This window comes from Phaethon lepturus, unplaced genomic scaffold (assembly GCF_000687285.1).
Source record: "Phaethon lepturus isolate BGI_N335 unplaced genomic scaffold, ASM68728v1 scaffold5467, whole genome shotgun sequence".
Classification (NCBI taxonomy): Eukaryota; Metazoa; Chordata; class Aves; order Phaethontiformes; family Phaethontidae; genus Phaethon; species Phaethon lepturus.
In genome coordinates this window covers 85,389-99,984 of record NW_010551012.1, presented here as the reverse complement: position 1 = coordinate 99,984, position 14,596 = coordinate 85,389, and the positions used below count along the sequence as shown (strand labels likewise).

Here is a 14,596-nt window from a genome sequence, read left to right as displayed (position 1 = left end):
TTGCTCCAACTCCCCCACATTGTCTTTAAGTACCTTGAATAAAAAGGGAGTCATATGTGCCACATCAGGAAATAGTATTAACCAAATAGTACTTCACATGTTGTTGTGCATAAATGCAAAGAAACCCATAAAGACATCCCATGTGGGCAGTTCTTCTTAGTTAAGCTCCTTCTTCTTGTATATGCTTTTTCTCCTGCTCTCTGCACTGTATTTGCCAGTGCCCCAGGGTCTGATTCGCCATAAAGCATTTGACATTTTTCAGGGTCATGTCCTAGAAGAGGTGACAGAGTGTACTCTTGTCAAGTTTACAAATGGCACAAAAGTGGAGCAAACAGTTAACACACTCTACAGCAGGGCTGCCATCCAGGGGGGCCTAACTAGACAGGCAAGAGGAAGGGGCTAGTGGAAACTGTGAAACTCAAGGCAAATTGTTACGTCCAGCATGTGGGAAGGAAGAGCTCATTACAATGATACAGGCTGGGACCTGACTGTCTGGGGAGCAGCCCTGTGGAGAAGGACTTGGAGATGTGGGACATGTCAGCTGGACATGAATGAATCAGCAGCAGGCCCTGGCAGCAAAGGTGGCTATCGGTGTCCTGTGCTCTGTTAACAAACAAAAGTATCGTCTACTGATAGCAGGAAGTGATTAGCCCCCTCTACTCAAAACCCAGACCACATCTAGATACTGTGTCCACAAAACAGACATTGACTTTGTTTAATTACACAAAGTTCCCATTAGCCCATTCCTCTTGCCTGTCTGTGTCCCACTGGGTGGCAGCATTGTCCTTGACTGTGTTGAGCAGCTTCCCGAATTCTATGTCCTCTGTAAATTTTATGACCATGCACTTCCATTGCCTCCTCCAGGTCGTTCGTAAGGTTGTTGAACAGGACTGACCACAATACAGACCCTTGCAGACTTCTGAGTAGAGTACAACCCATTAACCATGACCCACTGAGCCTGACCACTCAACTGGCTTTTTATTCATCTGTTTGTGCGACATGGTGTCAAAAGACTTGTTAAAGTCAAGGTAAATGACATTCACTGCTCTCCCTTAGTCCACAAATACTTTCAGTTTATCATGGAAAGCTGTCAGGTTGATCAGCACTCAGTAAATTCATGCTGACTGTTCACAACACCTTCTTTATGTGCCCAGAAATGTGCTCCAAGAGGAGTCAATTCATGAGCCTCCCAGGGACTGGAGTGAGGCTGACCACACTGTAGTTCCATGGGGTTTGCTTCTGGCCTTTTCTGAAGACTGGAGCAACATTTGCTTTTCTCCAGTAATGAGGGACCTCCTTCAACCTTCATTACCTTTCAAAGGTATGGAGTGCAGTCTTGCTATCATATCAGTCTGCCCTCTTAGCACTCTTGGATGCAGTCTGTCTGGTCCCAAGGATTTCTATGCATTGAATTCTCCCAGTCGCTGACTTAGTACCTGCCTCCTCCCTGAACTTCTTCACTAGTAACAGAGGCCTGGGAGACCTTACTGGTGAAGACTGAAGCAAAGAAGTCATTAGGTGTCTCGGGTTTATCTGCATCTGCTGTTACCAAATCACTTGTGATCCCTTTGTTGATGCAGCATTTCCCCTTTTCGGTTTTTTATTACTAATGCAGTGATAGAAGCTCTTCTTGTTGCTCCTAACATTCCTTGCAACTGTCAAGGTAAGCTTTGGCTTTCTTAACACCATTCCTCCATGCCCATACAATTCTTCTAAATTCCTCCTTTGTATCCTGTCCCCAGTTCCACCTCTCAAATGCTGCCTTTTTGCATTGGAGCTCTGCCATTATACCAATTCTTAATAAAATTGTTTTTCTGATAAAGGTGCTTATTTTCCTGAGTATTTTTGCACTTAAAGGATGCTGCCCTTAAAGACCTGCCAGCTTTTCTGAGCTCTTTTGCTCTTCAGAGCTGCCTCCTATGGAAATCTCCCTACTATCTCTTTGGCCAGCCTGGGTCAGCTGTCCAGGCTGTGTCCCCTCCCAGCTCCCCATGCACCCCCAGCCTTCTCGCTAGCAGGCCAGCACGAGAAGCTGGACTGTCCTTGACTACTTAGCAACAACTCAAAACATCAGCACGTTATCAACAGTTTCTCATCCCAAATCCAAAACATAGCCTTACACTAGCTTCTGTGAAGAAAACCAGCTCTATCCTGGCTGAAACCAGGACACTGCTAAATAAAGAACAAGCGGAAGCCCATTAGCCTGAAGTCCAGGGTCCATACCCTGCTACTCTTGCTCCTCACTGTCTTCAGGATCCTGAACGCCAGCCATTTATTTCATGGTTGCCACAGCCAAGGCTGTCATTGATTGTCATGTCTTCAACCAGTTCCTCCTTGACAGTGAATAGCAGATCCAGTTGTGTCAACAGCAGTTCACCCATCCAGTACCAGTATCAACCAGTTATTCCAAACACCTTTCAAAAATCTTCCTCCTTACATCCCACCATGTTGCCCTTCCAGAAGATGTCAGGGTCCCCTATGACGACAACATTCTGTGACACAGAGATTTCCTCCAGTTGTTTGAAGAAGTCTTAGTCTACTTCCTAACCTAGATTAGGTGGTCTGTAACATACTCCCACCATGCTCTTTTAAATTTTTTTAATTGATCAAGTCAGTAGCCTTCACCTGCCCAAGTGGTTTCATAGCCTGGATACTTGGCTTTCAGCTTCTCTGTAGGCATGGAACAATTTGCTCCCCTAAAACCCATGGCAAATCTATAAACATAGATGGTCTTCTCCTCACTCTGGTGAAAGATCCTTCTGGCCCCCAAGCACTCAGTGTCCTGTCTCTGCTTCTTAAGCTCTGCCCAGTCATATTTGCACACAATGTACTTACTGGTGCTGGTCCTCGTGCTAGCTGTGGTGCATACATACACTAGAACATATCTGAAGATACTGACGGGATTAGCACGCATACCAGTGACATGCACTAGTCCCTTTGCCACCATCACTGCCCTGGCCTGCAGGCAACACTGCCACTAAACCCCTAATTTTACATGTACAGGTCATACAGGCTTTTTTCAAGGAAATCCACATTGACACCACTTTCAAGATGACTGGCCTCATCTCAATGAAAAAAAAGAATCAAAGCTGAAAATACCATTAAAAGGGAGGCTTCTTCCTTTTGTTTCCATAGAGAACTATTTTTTGTGCTTTCTTCTGAGAATGCCACATGAAGAAACTTGGTAGATGGATGTTTCCTTTAGCACACTAAAATGTCTTAGAAGTTTTGCTTATCACAATTACTAATGGTCTAAAAACCTGCAAGATTAGCTGCCTAAAAAGTGCATGAAAGAGCAAATAGGACAGAGAGACCCTGTGGCCAACAATGCAGTGTATCGACAAACCCATAAAAACATGATAAAGAGAAGTTCCTTTAAGCCTGAAACAGTGTCTTTCAAATAAAAACTGAATTAGCTGATGCTTATGTGACAGCAATTTCTTTGATTCAAATTAACCAGTTGGTTTAGGTTGCATTTTCAGCTTGTAGTTATTGACAATATATTCACATCAGATTAACAGACTGACTTTTTTTCTTTTTTTCTTCAAGTGCCTCTAAGGTTAGCTTTTTGGACTTTTGAAGTGGTTGGCCAGATGCTTTCAAAAGGAAGTTAAAATAAGTGAGTTTCAATCTCATTAAAAAGGCCTTTTTTTTTTAACAAACTTTCCTTTTGTTCATATCAGCACTTACTTTTAAAAAAGGCCCCAAGAGAGAGTTCCAGTCTATAGATCACTTGTCCTGAAGAAAGCTCTGTTAACTATTTATAGATATGTCCTTTTGTACCAAACTAGATCAAGCAATTTATTCAGTGCATGACTGCAGGAGAGAAATTCATTTGCTCCAAGTGTCATCAAGGCAGCCTTTTACCTGCTATGAACAAGACCAGAAGATCTGAATTGCTGGGCTTTTACTTCAAATGCACATTTTGACATTGTGTGGGGTGCCGTAATTTCTTTCAAGTTTTCAAAGTATTAAGAACATTCATAGAATGGACAGTTCTTAATCACAAGAAGAGCAAATAGCCCATAACCGCTAGAACAAAGCAAGCACATGTGCACACATTCAAATTATCTCTCTTTTTCTTTAAAGTAGCACATATAGATGCAAACTACCATTAGCTGCTTTAGTATACCTCACTTTAGAAATGGGAGCATGCCAGGCTAGAGACCAAGGAGAGAAGCACACAACAGGCACCACCTCCTCAGCTTAACAACAACAGAATCAAAACAAAACAAGAAAGAGAAGCGATGGCCTTCATCACCTCTGATCAGCAAGGGCTTTCTTCAAGCATTCACCAGGGAAGTGATCCTCTCTGTAAAACCTTGCAGAGAGGTTGTATACAGCAAAGATGCTCTGCTGGGGCAAATGCTTTGTTTTATTACTTCAGTCTTCTTCATGGAGTCATTACTAAGATGACATTTCATATTTGTAACCTGCCTGCGCCCACCAAAGTTAAAAAAAAAAAAGAAAAAAGCAGTTAAAAATACAGCAAGAAAAAAATCGGCTACTAAAAATCATTGACATTTGCTGGCAAGAGCTTCAGACACAAACAGCACAGCTGGTTTGGGGAATACAGGTGATTTTTAAGGTCCCTTCCAACCCAAACCATTCTATGATTCCATGATTGTTATAGGACAAATGCAGAAAAGAATATGAAAGAACAAGCCTTGCTTTGCTTTTCTAGTTGCTCTACTGAGACAAACTCCCTGGCTCTGCTGAGCTAAATACGCTCCAGCCTGGCTATAGGTATTGCTCCTAGATGGCTGGAAAACAGTGCAGGTGGTTCAAACAGTATTGCTACTATCATGTGCATTCAGGGCACTTTCAAAGTTGCACTGCACTCCAACCTTCCTTGGCCAATAGGATAATGTGTTGGGTATATTATCATTTTCTGTCTTGAAAAGGGGTCTAGCATTGAGACCAGTGACAGAATCTGGGTCATTAAGAGCATTATGCTGGGAGTTAAAAATACATTGGTAAAATAAATAGTGATAAGGTAGATACTGCTGTGTCAGTAGCTTTTGAGTTATGATTCATGCCTATATACTGAAATCACTAAGCAAGCCTGATTCCTTTCAGACTTTCAGCTATGGAGTTTCTATGCTTTCATTTCAGAGGCACACAGGGATCCCAAGCCCTATCACACCTGTCAGTATAAATTCTTGAAGAGTAGAATGACATTATCATACCAAAGTGCCACTACAAAACACGACAGACTAAAACTTGTTCTACCATTTTAGACAAAGAACATATTTTGGAATATGTATTTTAAGCATTCATGTAATACATATATTCATTTAGTGAAAAAGTTATGCAATATGGATACACAAGCTAAGAACAGATTTTTTTTTTTTTTTTAATCACCGTATCACCAGAAGCTGGATCTCAAGTTTAGAATCAAGAATTAATGAATTCCTGCCTTGACTACCAATGTGCTGCTGCAAAGTCATACATAACTCTCAAGTCTCTAATTTTTGTTTTCATAATTGGGAGAGAGGGGTAGGAATTAATACCGGCTATCGAGGAACTCCCAGTATCACTACCCAGATAACTGTTTGGAAAAATATCATCAGAGAATATAAATTAGGAAGATTATTTTTAAAAGAAAACTTTTTTTTTTAAATAAGACAACAGACAGATCAACATATGCACACAAATCCCCAACATTAAAAAAAAAAGTATTATTTCCTACTGGTTTCCTTTTTACCTCCTTTCTAAATGGAGGATTATGCATGAGTTAGACTTCCACATCTGGTCTAAACAAAGCATACCACAGCAATTTGAAGAGCATTTGAAATCATGAGGACCGTATCTATCAACTGAGAGAAAGTGTTTTATTTCACACAGCATTTACAACTTGATACAGAGATCCAACAAAATCAGCAGGCTCCAAAATGGCTAATGAGAAAGAAAAGCATCACTTTATTATATTTGGAAGTTGTACTCTACCTCAGCCTAGTTATGTAGGGTGGATGCCACTGATTTCAGTTACTTTGGTAATTGTAGCACACTGTAGTACCATAGCAGCAAGGCTATCTTCTCTTCAAATTAGTAAACAGCTAGAATAAGCAACAGTTTAAAAAAAAGTGTCTTTGATTTAACATTGTATAGCAACAAGAAGAAAGTACAGTGGGCAACTGGGTATGGATTTCATCCAGCAGTTCCAACCTGCTGCTCTCAGCTGTCACAACAGGATATAGGTCACCAATAGTCCTTCGGATATCCCCAGCCCAAGGTTATTCACCACTTATACAATAGCAGGTATTTTGCATGTAAAGCTTTTAGTTTATCTTCCCCAAATTGCCCCAAATGCTTCAGGACAGTAAGCGAGTCATGGAATCAAACCTAATTCTTTTTTAAGTCAAATCTATTTTGAGATCATCTGTGATCCAATGTATGCCCTTCAATCAAATAGCCAAAGGGAACAGCTTCTGCAGGCTGTATTAATCCACTGGATTAAAGGAGGGGAAAATAAAAGGTAACAGCTAGACTAGTTATATGGTTTCCGAAGTACAAAAAATAGTGGTTGTAGGAGACCTTTTCTTTCTCACAGGCAGAAGATAAAAAAGCTACTTTCATTTTCCAAATAAAAATTAGTACTGGGGAAGAGGAGACTAGATGCAATAAAAAATACCTGTAAACTTATTACCATTGTTTGTTTTTTTCCCAAGTTTAATAACTTTAAAATCAAAGAAAGCGCTTTAACCGATGACTTTCAGGAATCTGGTCAGAAGTAATAGCATCATCAGATGCTCACCAAATCCCTTCCACCATTCCCTGCTCCACAACTACACACTTGAATCACCTCTCTTGGGCATGTCTGACCAGCACCAAGACAACAATACTAATTTTTATCAAAACCTACCAGCCATCTTGCAGGGAAAAGAACGAACTGTAAGGAATTATCAGGAGTAATAGTAGGCATATTCGCTCTTTAGAAACCCCTCCTCTCGCTTTTAAAATTCGCTGAGATAAGGGAGTAAGAACGCCACTGCTCCAGAGGTGTCAGTGATAAATAGAAAAGGGAAGAACACAGGCCGGTGCACAAGGGATACAGATGCAAAGCTGACGCAGCAGGGAGAAGATGAGATATCAGAAGAGTCATAAGCCACTTACAAAAAAAGAGGAAATGCTAAAAACTTTTGAAGCGTTTCCATAAGCAGAACAAATCAAGTTATATAGCAATGTAAAAAAGATGTTTACATCTAATGCTATTTACCTTAGCAGTTAATGGGATTGTATTATGTTAACAAACTGATTACCATGAATGCACTCAAAAGGCATAGAAGTACTGTTTGTGAATAGACACACCTCTTTGAATTCAGTATTTCCTCACAGTTTCAGCTGCTTACATTTAAAAAGGCGATAGTGCCTCGCTACTGACTTCTACCAGGGTAAACTCAAATTCACCACGCTCATAGAACCAGTTAAATAAGAAACAATAGTTCCTTCAAAAATGCCGTATAAATTAAACTTGAGTTCTTTTTTACATTTTGGGTTGAACAATCTTAATCACATTTTTAGCACATGAAAGTTGATATGGAAACTGTTCCACAAGTTGTTTGGAACATTCAGTTTTCCGATCTACGTAAATGTAGGGGAAAAAGTGAAGTGCACACCCTGAAATAATTTGGCATTAGAGACAGATTACCTACATCCTTTAGCATTAAACAAAGATAATTTCCTCAACAGAGAAACCTCATGAAGTGATTACAACACTGAAACTACAAAATTGCAGTCAGCACCTGCTAAACAACCTCTTTATTTTAATCACCTATAAATATTTAGACTTTGGGCAGATCAAAAATATACATCTTTATAACAGTTGTCAACAAGAACAGAGTAAGTTTTATACTGTACTAAATAAAACATGCAATCGCCACACATTAAGCTGCATATTTACTACAACACTGAGATCCTGGAGATATGAATTAGGTATCAATTAGATACTAGATTGGAAGAAAGTGCACAGAGAATACAAAATAATCATGAGATCTGCTGCTCAGGCAGCAATGAAAGCGGCATCCTGATGCTACAGTTTCTATGGCCTTTGTCAGTTTAAAAACCACAATGTATGGAGTTTTTTGAAGTTTTTGTCACAAAAGGCTCAACGTTCACAGAACTGTACTGTGGAGCTATCTCTAAACACTTTTTGGGACCTTTTAGAAACTCCGTTTCTTAACCTAGTTTTTCTATCACGTTTTTCTAAAAAACTAAGACGACAAGACCGAATCTTTCAGTCTAATAGCCATCGTTTCATATTTTCCAATGCAGTCACAAAACATAGGTGAAATTACAAAGATGGGAAAATGCAGGAAGTTTATCTGTGGATCATAACACTTCCATATTCAAAGCCCTAGCAGTCCGCAGAGATACTAACATTTTCCTACTTTTCCCTAACGCTGTTAAACAAAGGCCCAATTCCTGAGCCCAGAAAACCCGGCTGGGCTCTGTCTAACCTGCATTGCAGAAAACATCCCAAACAGCAGATGGGGACCCTGGTACACTTGTATAAAGATTCCATTATCCCAGTCATTTAAAATGGTCCCCACACCAGAGCAGAGAGGATCCCGCCAGGGATCAAAGGACAGGAAAATCTCTGTAAGATAAATTCCTTCGTCTCTTAAGAGACAGGAGAAGAGAAGAACTCAATGCAAGGAATGCAATGCCTCGAACTAACCCTGCTCCTGCTTTCACAGTAAACTCTCTGCCCGGGACATCCCTGCTCTTAAAGCGATAAGCCCGTCCAAATCATTTATTTGACCAGACACTACAAAGACAGTATATGCATACAATTGGAGTTTACCTCCAGTGACGTGATATGAGGGAGCAATCAGCTGATGATCTTAATTTCTTAAAAGAAATGCAAAATTCATTCTTACTAAGAAGCAAGATTTAATTTTGACATTATAACGGCAAGAAGTAGTTAGAAGCATTGTAGAGCTGGAAGGTTAAAGATTTTGCTCTCTACAAGCTTTAATTCAGAAAATAAGAGAAAATATAACTGCACACGGCATTCTTTGGAGATCCAGGGCTTTCAGCAGGCTGCACCTGAAATACAAATAATCAATGCAGCTCAGGTGGGAAATTTAGGAGATTGTCAATGAAGCAAAGCAAAGCCAAAACAAAAATGTTAAGACTTTCCCAAAATTTTTAAAGAGCTTATGAGAGATTCTATGCAAGTATATCAACAGGAAATATAACACAGTACTAGTGCAAAAGTAGGTAAAATGAAAAATTAACAAGTAGACAGAAAGCGTTTAAAACCTGAACAACATTTTCAAAAAAATTCCAAAAGCAAGTTAGAAACATTGGGGAAAAACCCCGGTAAAGTTAAAAGAAAACACCAGCAAATGAAAAATTAATTTGGTGTTCAGTAAAAAGCCAAAGTAGATAGTGTTACCCCAAGTTAAAAAGGCAAGGGACATGATCTCAGAGCAGGGAAATCATAGTCCCTGTCTATATAGGGGCCCTACCTAGAAAACCATGTTAACAAAGCTAATTTCACACATTCTAAAATCAAACCCATCATAAGTGGTAGGGAGATGACTATAAAGACCCTGGTACAATCATGTATCCGTAATTCAAGGCCTCATTAATGCCCTCATCGTTGCATCCTGCACTTTGGCCACAACAACCCCATGCAACGCTACAGGCTTGGGGAGGAGTGGCTGGAGAGCTGCCCGGTGGAAAAGGACCTGGGGGTGCTGGTTGACAGCCGGCTGAACATGAGCCGGCAGTGTGCCCAGGTGGCCAAGAAGGCCAACAGCGTCCTGGCCTGTATCAGGAATAGTGTGGCCAGCAGGAGTAGGGAAGTGACTGTGCCCCTGTACTCGGCACTGGTGAGGCCGCACCTTGAATCCTGTGTTCAGTTTTGGGCCCCTCACTACAAGAAGGATGCTGAGGTGCTGGAGCGTGTCCAGAGAAGGGCAACGAAGCTGGTGAGGGGTCTGGAGCACCAGTCTTATGAGGAGCGGCTGAGGGAACGGGGGTTGTTCAGTCTGGAGAAGAGGAGGCTGAGGGGAGACCTTATCGCTCTCTATAACTACCTGAAAGGGGGTTTAGATTGGGTATTAGGAAAAATTTCTTTAGTGAGAGAGTGGTCAAGTATTGGAGCAGGCTGTCTAGGGAAGTGGTCAAGTCACCATCACTGGAGGTGTTAAAAAAAACTTGTAAACATGGCACTTTGGAACATGGTTTAGTGGGTGTGGTTGTGTTGTGTTGACGGTTGGACTTGATGATCTTAAAGGTCTTTTCCAATCTTAATGATTCTATGATTATTCAAAAGGTAGTGATGAATCAAGGACAGCACAGAAGGGGCAAGAAGGACTGAGAGTGGGCTTGAATATACTGTTACGAAAAACAGCAAAAAATGTAAAGGGTCAACATTCAAATTATTAGCAACAGACCTACATAACACCACACCATTACACTCACATCCCTCTCGACACCACCCTGTCCAATGCTTTGACTTACAAATAGACGTTGGCAAACAGAGGACTGACAGGAATAACAGTAACAATCTGAAAATCTCCTACAGGTGTAGTCATCATAGCTCTTGACTGGTGTGAGTAATAGGATCAAATTAAGATGAAAAATCAGGATGAGTCAGGAAGACTCTTTTGAGCAAAGAAACAAGAAACTTCCCTTGGAAACAAACACCACCTCCACCTCACTGGTCACGGCTTCCCCTACTAACTGTGGGATAAAGACCCAAGAAAGAAGGTAGCACTGTCCCTTCAGATTTTCCTCCACTGCCTTTCCCAAGCACAAGGATACAAATATTCTACAGCACTACTGCTGCTCTGTGAGGGACTGGGATGACCCTGAAATCCGAGAGCCAGGGTCTGGACTCCTTTACCCTCTGCCTGAGGTGGGATGCAGCAAAGGACAGTCAGGAAACATAGGAACACCCCAGTCCTGATTATTCTTCCCAAAGTACTCGGCATAATGGAGCTATGCATCAGCTTTAAGCATATATAGGAAAATAGGATTTCCTTATTCTTAAGACATTATTAACAGTATTTAGCATGCTTAAAAAAAGATATAATTTTTCCCTAACAATAATTTCAGTTTATCCTGTATTTTAGGAACTTTCAGAGTAAGTTGCACAAGTTCCCACTGCACATTATCAGCTGTACCAAGTAATGAGCTGTGTCTGTAAACGTTCCTTTAATGCAAGCTAGTTAGCCTAGTGTTGCATGTACCAAGGGTCAGCAGATATGAATGGAAGATTTAGTGGGCTTCAAATATTTTAAATAAAACTGTTATCCGGAGCTAAGCAATGTTGAATGATGCTAGTATGGTATTTTAACTTCCAAAAGAATCCAATCAGCTTTTGTGAATGCCATTGACAGAACAGCACATGATACTACAAGAGCCATTAGGAAGCTACTTCTTGAAAATGAACGATATCACAAATCACAGACAAGCCCTAGTTTTCATACGGACATTAAATACATGTAATTTTCAACTTCCCACTACTTGCACCTCCTGTAACAATTATTCTCAATTTCTTTTTGTCTGTCTCATAAAAAATGATTGCTTGTGCTTTACTTAATCCTCCACTTACATCAACCCTATTGTTCGTTTCCTTCCCTTTCATCTTCTCCACATTAATTCCCTACATCACTTTTGATCTAGCTTTTTGTTTCCTTTTTTCCCCTACAGATTCTTCCTGATGAAGAATTTACAGCCACAATGTTCATCTGACACGCATAGTGATATTTTATTGATTCGCTACTCTATTAGTTCTGTATAATGAATAGCATTATACAAAACACAAGACAGGTTGCCTATGCCTGTATCTTTAATCTTAAAAAGCAGTTTAACTGAACTTAAAAAATGCTCCATTTTATTGGTAAATATTCATATTTCATTATAATTGGAGCAGCATATGCAAGGAGCAGCCAGAGAAAACAAATATTTCCTCCTCACAGTCCAAAGAATTACTCTTTGCCATAGTGGCAAGCCAAGTAAATACAATAATTGCAATTTTCACTGCTGCTAAATAAGAAATAGAAAACCTCTCCAGGAACTCTTGTGTGGCTGTAATAAATGCCCACAGAAACAAGGTAACCTACATTAGTCATCATCCTGCAGAAAGCACGGTCCTTTTAGAACTGGAAAGACTGCAAGAAGTGGAGCAGCTGATTTTAGCAGATATAAACATAAGTTATATTTCAGATAGATGCTATATTTAATTTTTAAGAAAAAAAAATGGCATTTAGTTCAGGCAATTCTTAAAACTTAGACTTGTTCAGCATTAAGTTTTATGTTCATAAATTAAGAGCAAAACCCAAGTATATAAATCCCTCAGAAAAATATTTTACTTACCATACTATACTGTACTTACTGCAATATCATATAATGTAAGCTATATTTTGTTGACACTCAGTTGTGTCAAAACCAGTCGCCGGATAAAATCTCTGAGCAGTCCCAGAAGTAGAAGCCAGGGCTGAGGCTCCCTTTCTTTCAGCCTCGCAGCCCCATGGCCGGCCTGCAACTATGTTCCTCCTTGGGCATTGGGTCTCTGGTCTCATGAATCTTGTATTCCTTGCTGCACCAGTAGAGCTTCAACAAAAGAATCACTCCCCAATACCCAAGATCGGCAGAAAGGAGAGTGGCTGCTGGCTTTCTTGCTCAGCTCAACGCCAGTAGTGTTTGTTACCCACAGGTGGCAGTGCCAAGGTATGACCTTCAAAGGATGCAGGTGCAGAAACACCCGATCCATCGTGTGTCAACAGCAATAGGAAAGGGATGCCAACATTTCAGCCCAGGCAAGATACTGGAAACTCTTGGCATGTGCAAGTACTAGCCCTCTACACAGTTTTCACGGGGCGGGGTGGGGCGGGGAGGAGGGGGAGGGAGGGCAAATTAAGCACCTGAAGTCTTTCAGATACATTAAAGGTTAATCATGGATTTTGATGAAGGCACCCCAGGAATCAACATACTATCTGCAGACAACACTGAGTTCTTCTATAGACACAGGCTGGTTCTTTGGTAAGCACAGAGAATCATTTGTCATGTTTATAATCACAGTCACCTAAGATTAAGGCAATACTGGACAAGTTTAGAGAACTAAGCTCAACCATCCTCCCTCTGACCCAACTACCGGCTGGGGACAGTCAAATGCTCTTTCTCCAAGGAAAACTGAAAAATACTCCACTTGGGGAAAAAGATCCAAAATACAGGTTTTAGTTCTCCTCCCCTTTTCTTTTACCCGCTAGGGTTATCTTCATGAAGACAGAGCCTCTGCACCCATCACCTCTCCTAATCTACGAATTGAGCTCTCCCTGCAACATGAACACTTCATGTCTGCCTGTACAAGACAATGACTTGGCAAGGGCATCATTTGGTCTGATAAACACTGGCCACAGCACAGTTGTTGCCTAACCTCTGGCTTGGTGTTTTGCAGGCATCCTAACAGAAAAACTTTGGGGAAAGGCTGGAGAAGCAAAAGAGGGTAACTTTGTAATGGGTAAATCGAAATTACGTCTGCTGTCTTTCTAGTCAATAGGTGGTAGAATGGAAAACTGAGCTTATTTTATATTAAGAAACAGTACCAGTAAAAATCCTTCAGCACAGACAACTGAAGTTGACAAAAAAGCCTATTTTTTCTGCTTTTAAGAAAAGCCAGGAAACAAAACATTTCTGTCTACCTATCTACAACAATTTTCAAAGCAATCATACTCATAACTGCCAGCTATGAAGACTGACACACATACACACCTTTCACAGTTCACAGATGAAGTATTTAGGAAAGGTCAAAATACCTAGAACAATCAACAGGACCAGCTGTCAGTCCTAAACAGATAATGCAATGCTAAAATTCTAACACTCGATTTTTATAACTACAAAATGACAACACAATAAAGCAAAACAGATATATTTTATGTATTGATTTCCTCATCAATCTTGAAAATTTTTTGGCACATTCCTGAATAATAATTCCGTGAAAACTGACTTCAGACAGGCTCATTTGGCCACAACAGACCCCATGAGCTGGGACACTCATTATTCAGGTTTACGGTTAACTCCTGTTCTCTACAGTGAATGATCGCCACTTTTTCCATGGAGATAGTTTAAAACCTGAGGTTTGTTGGGTGGGGTTTTTTTTGTTCTGTTGTTTGGGGTTTGTCGTCTTTTTTTTTTAAGGAAGCCCTCTATTTTGCATTACAGCACCGACTAACTACAAAAATAATCAAAGCTTGTTAACATACATATAAAATGTAATTACTTGGCTGTGCATTGATCTTCACTGTAGGGAGTTTCCTTGTTATAACCACAACAAAGGTGTCTGATGATAGCAATGGCAAGTAGGACTGGGAAAAATTAATATTCAGAATTGTATTATTAATGAAAAGATACTCTCAAAAATCCCTGGAGCTTGATGAACTTTCTATCCAAGAAACTGACAGTTATTGCATTAAGTTTACAGGTCTTCTATTTGTTAATACTTGCAACTTTTGATCGTTTTGTAGCTTTGCACACCTCTTTATAAGAATCTAGTATCTTCCTGCCCATGAAGTGGGGATTGTTCAGGTTGAATTAGCTTTGATGCCATTAAGAGTGAAGTCCTGGGCATTGATATTTT

The 14,596-nt window shown here is 40.4% G+C and overlaps 1 pseudogene; it reads right to left on the bottom strand.

Annotated features, from left to right (window-relative positions):
- Window positions 1–2,611: 2,611 nt before the first annotated feature.
- LOC104623578 lies at window positions 2,612–2,947 on the bottom strand (annotated as a pseudogene).
- Window positions 2,948–14,596: the final 11,649 nt, after the last annotated feature.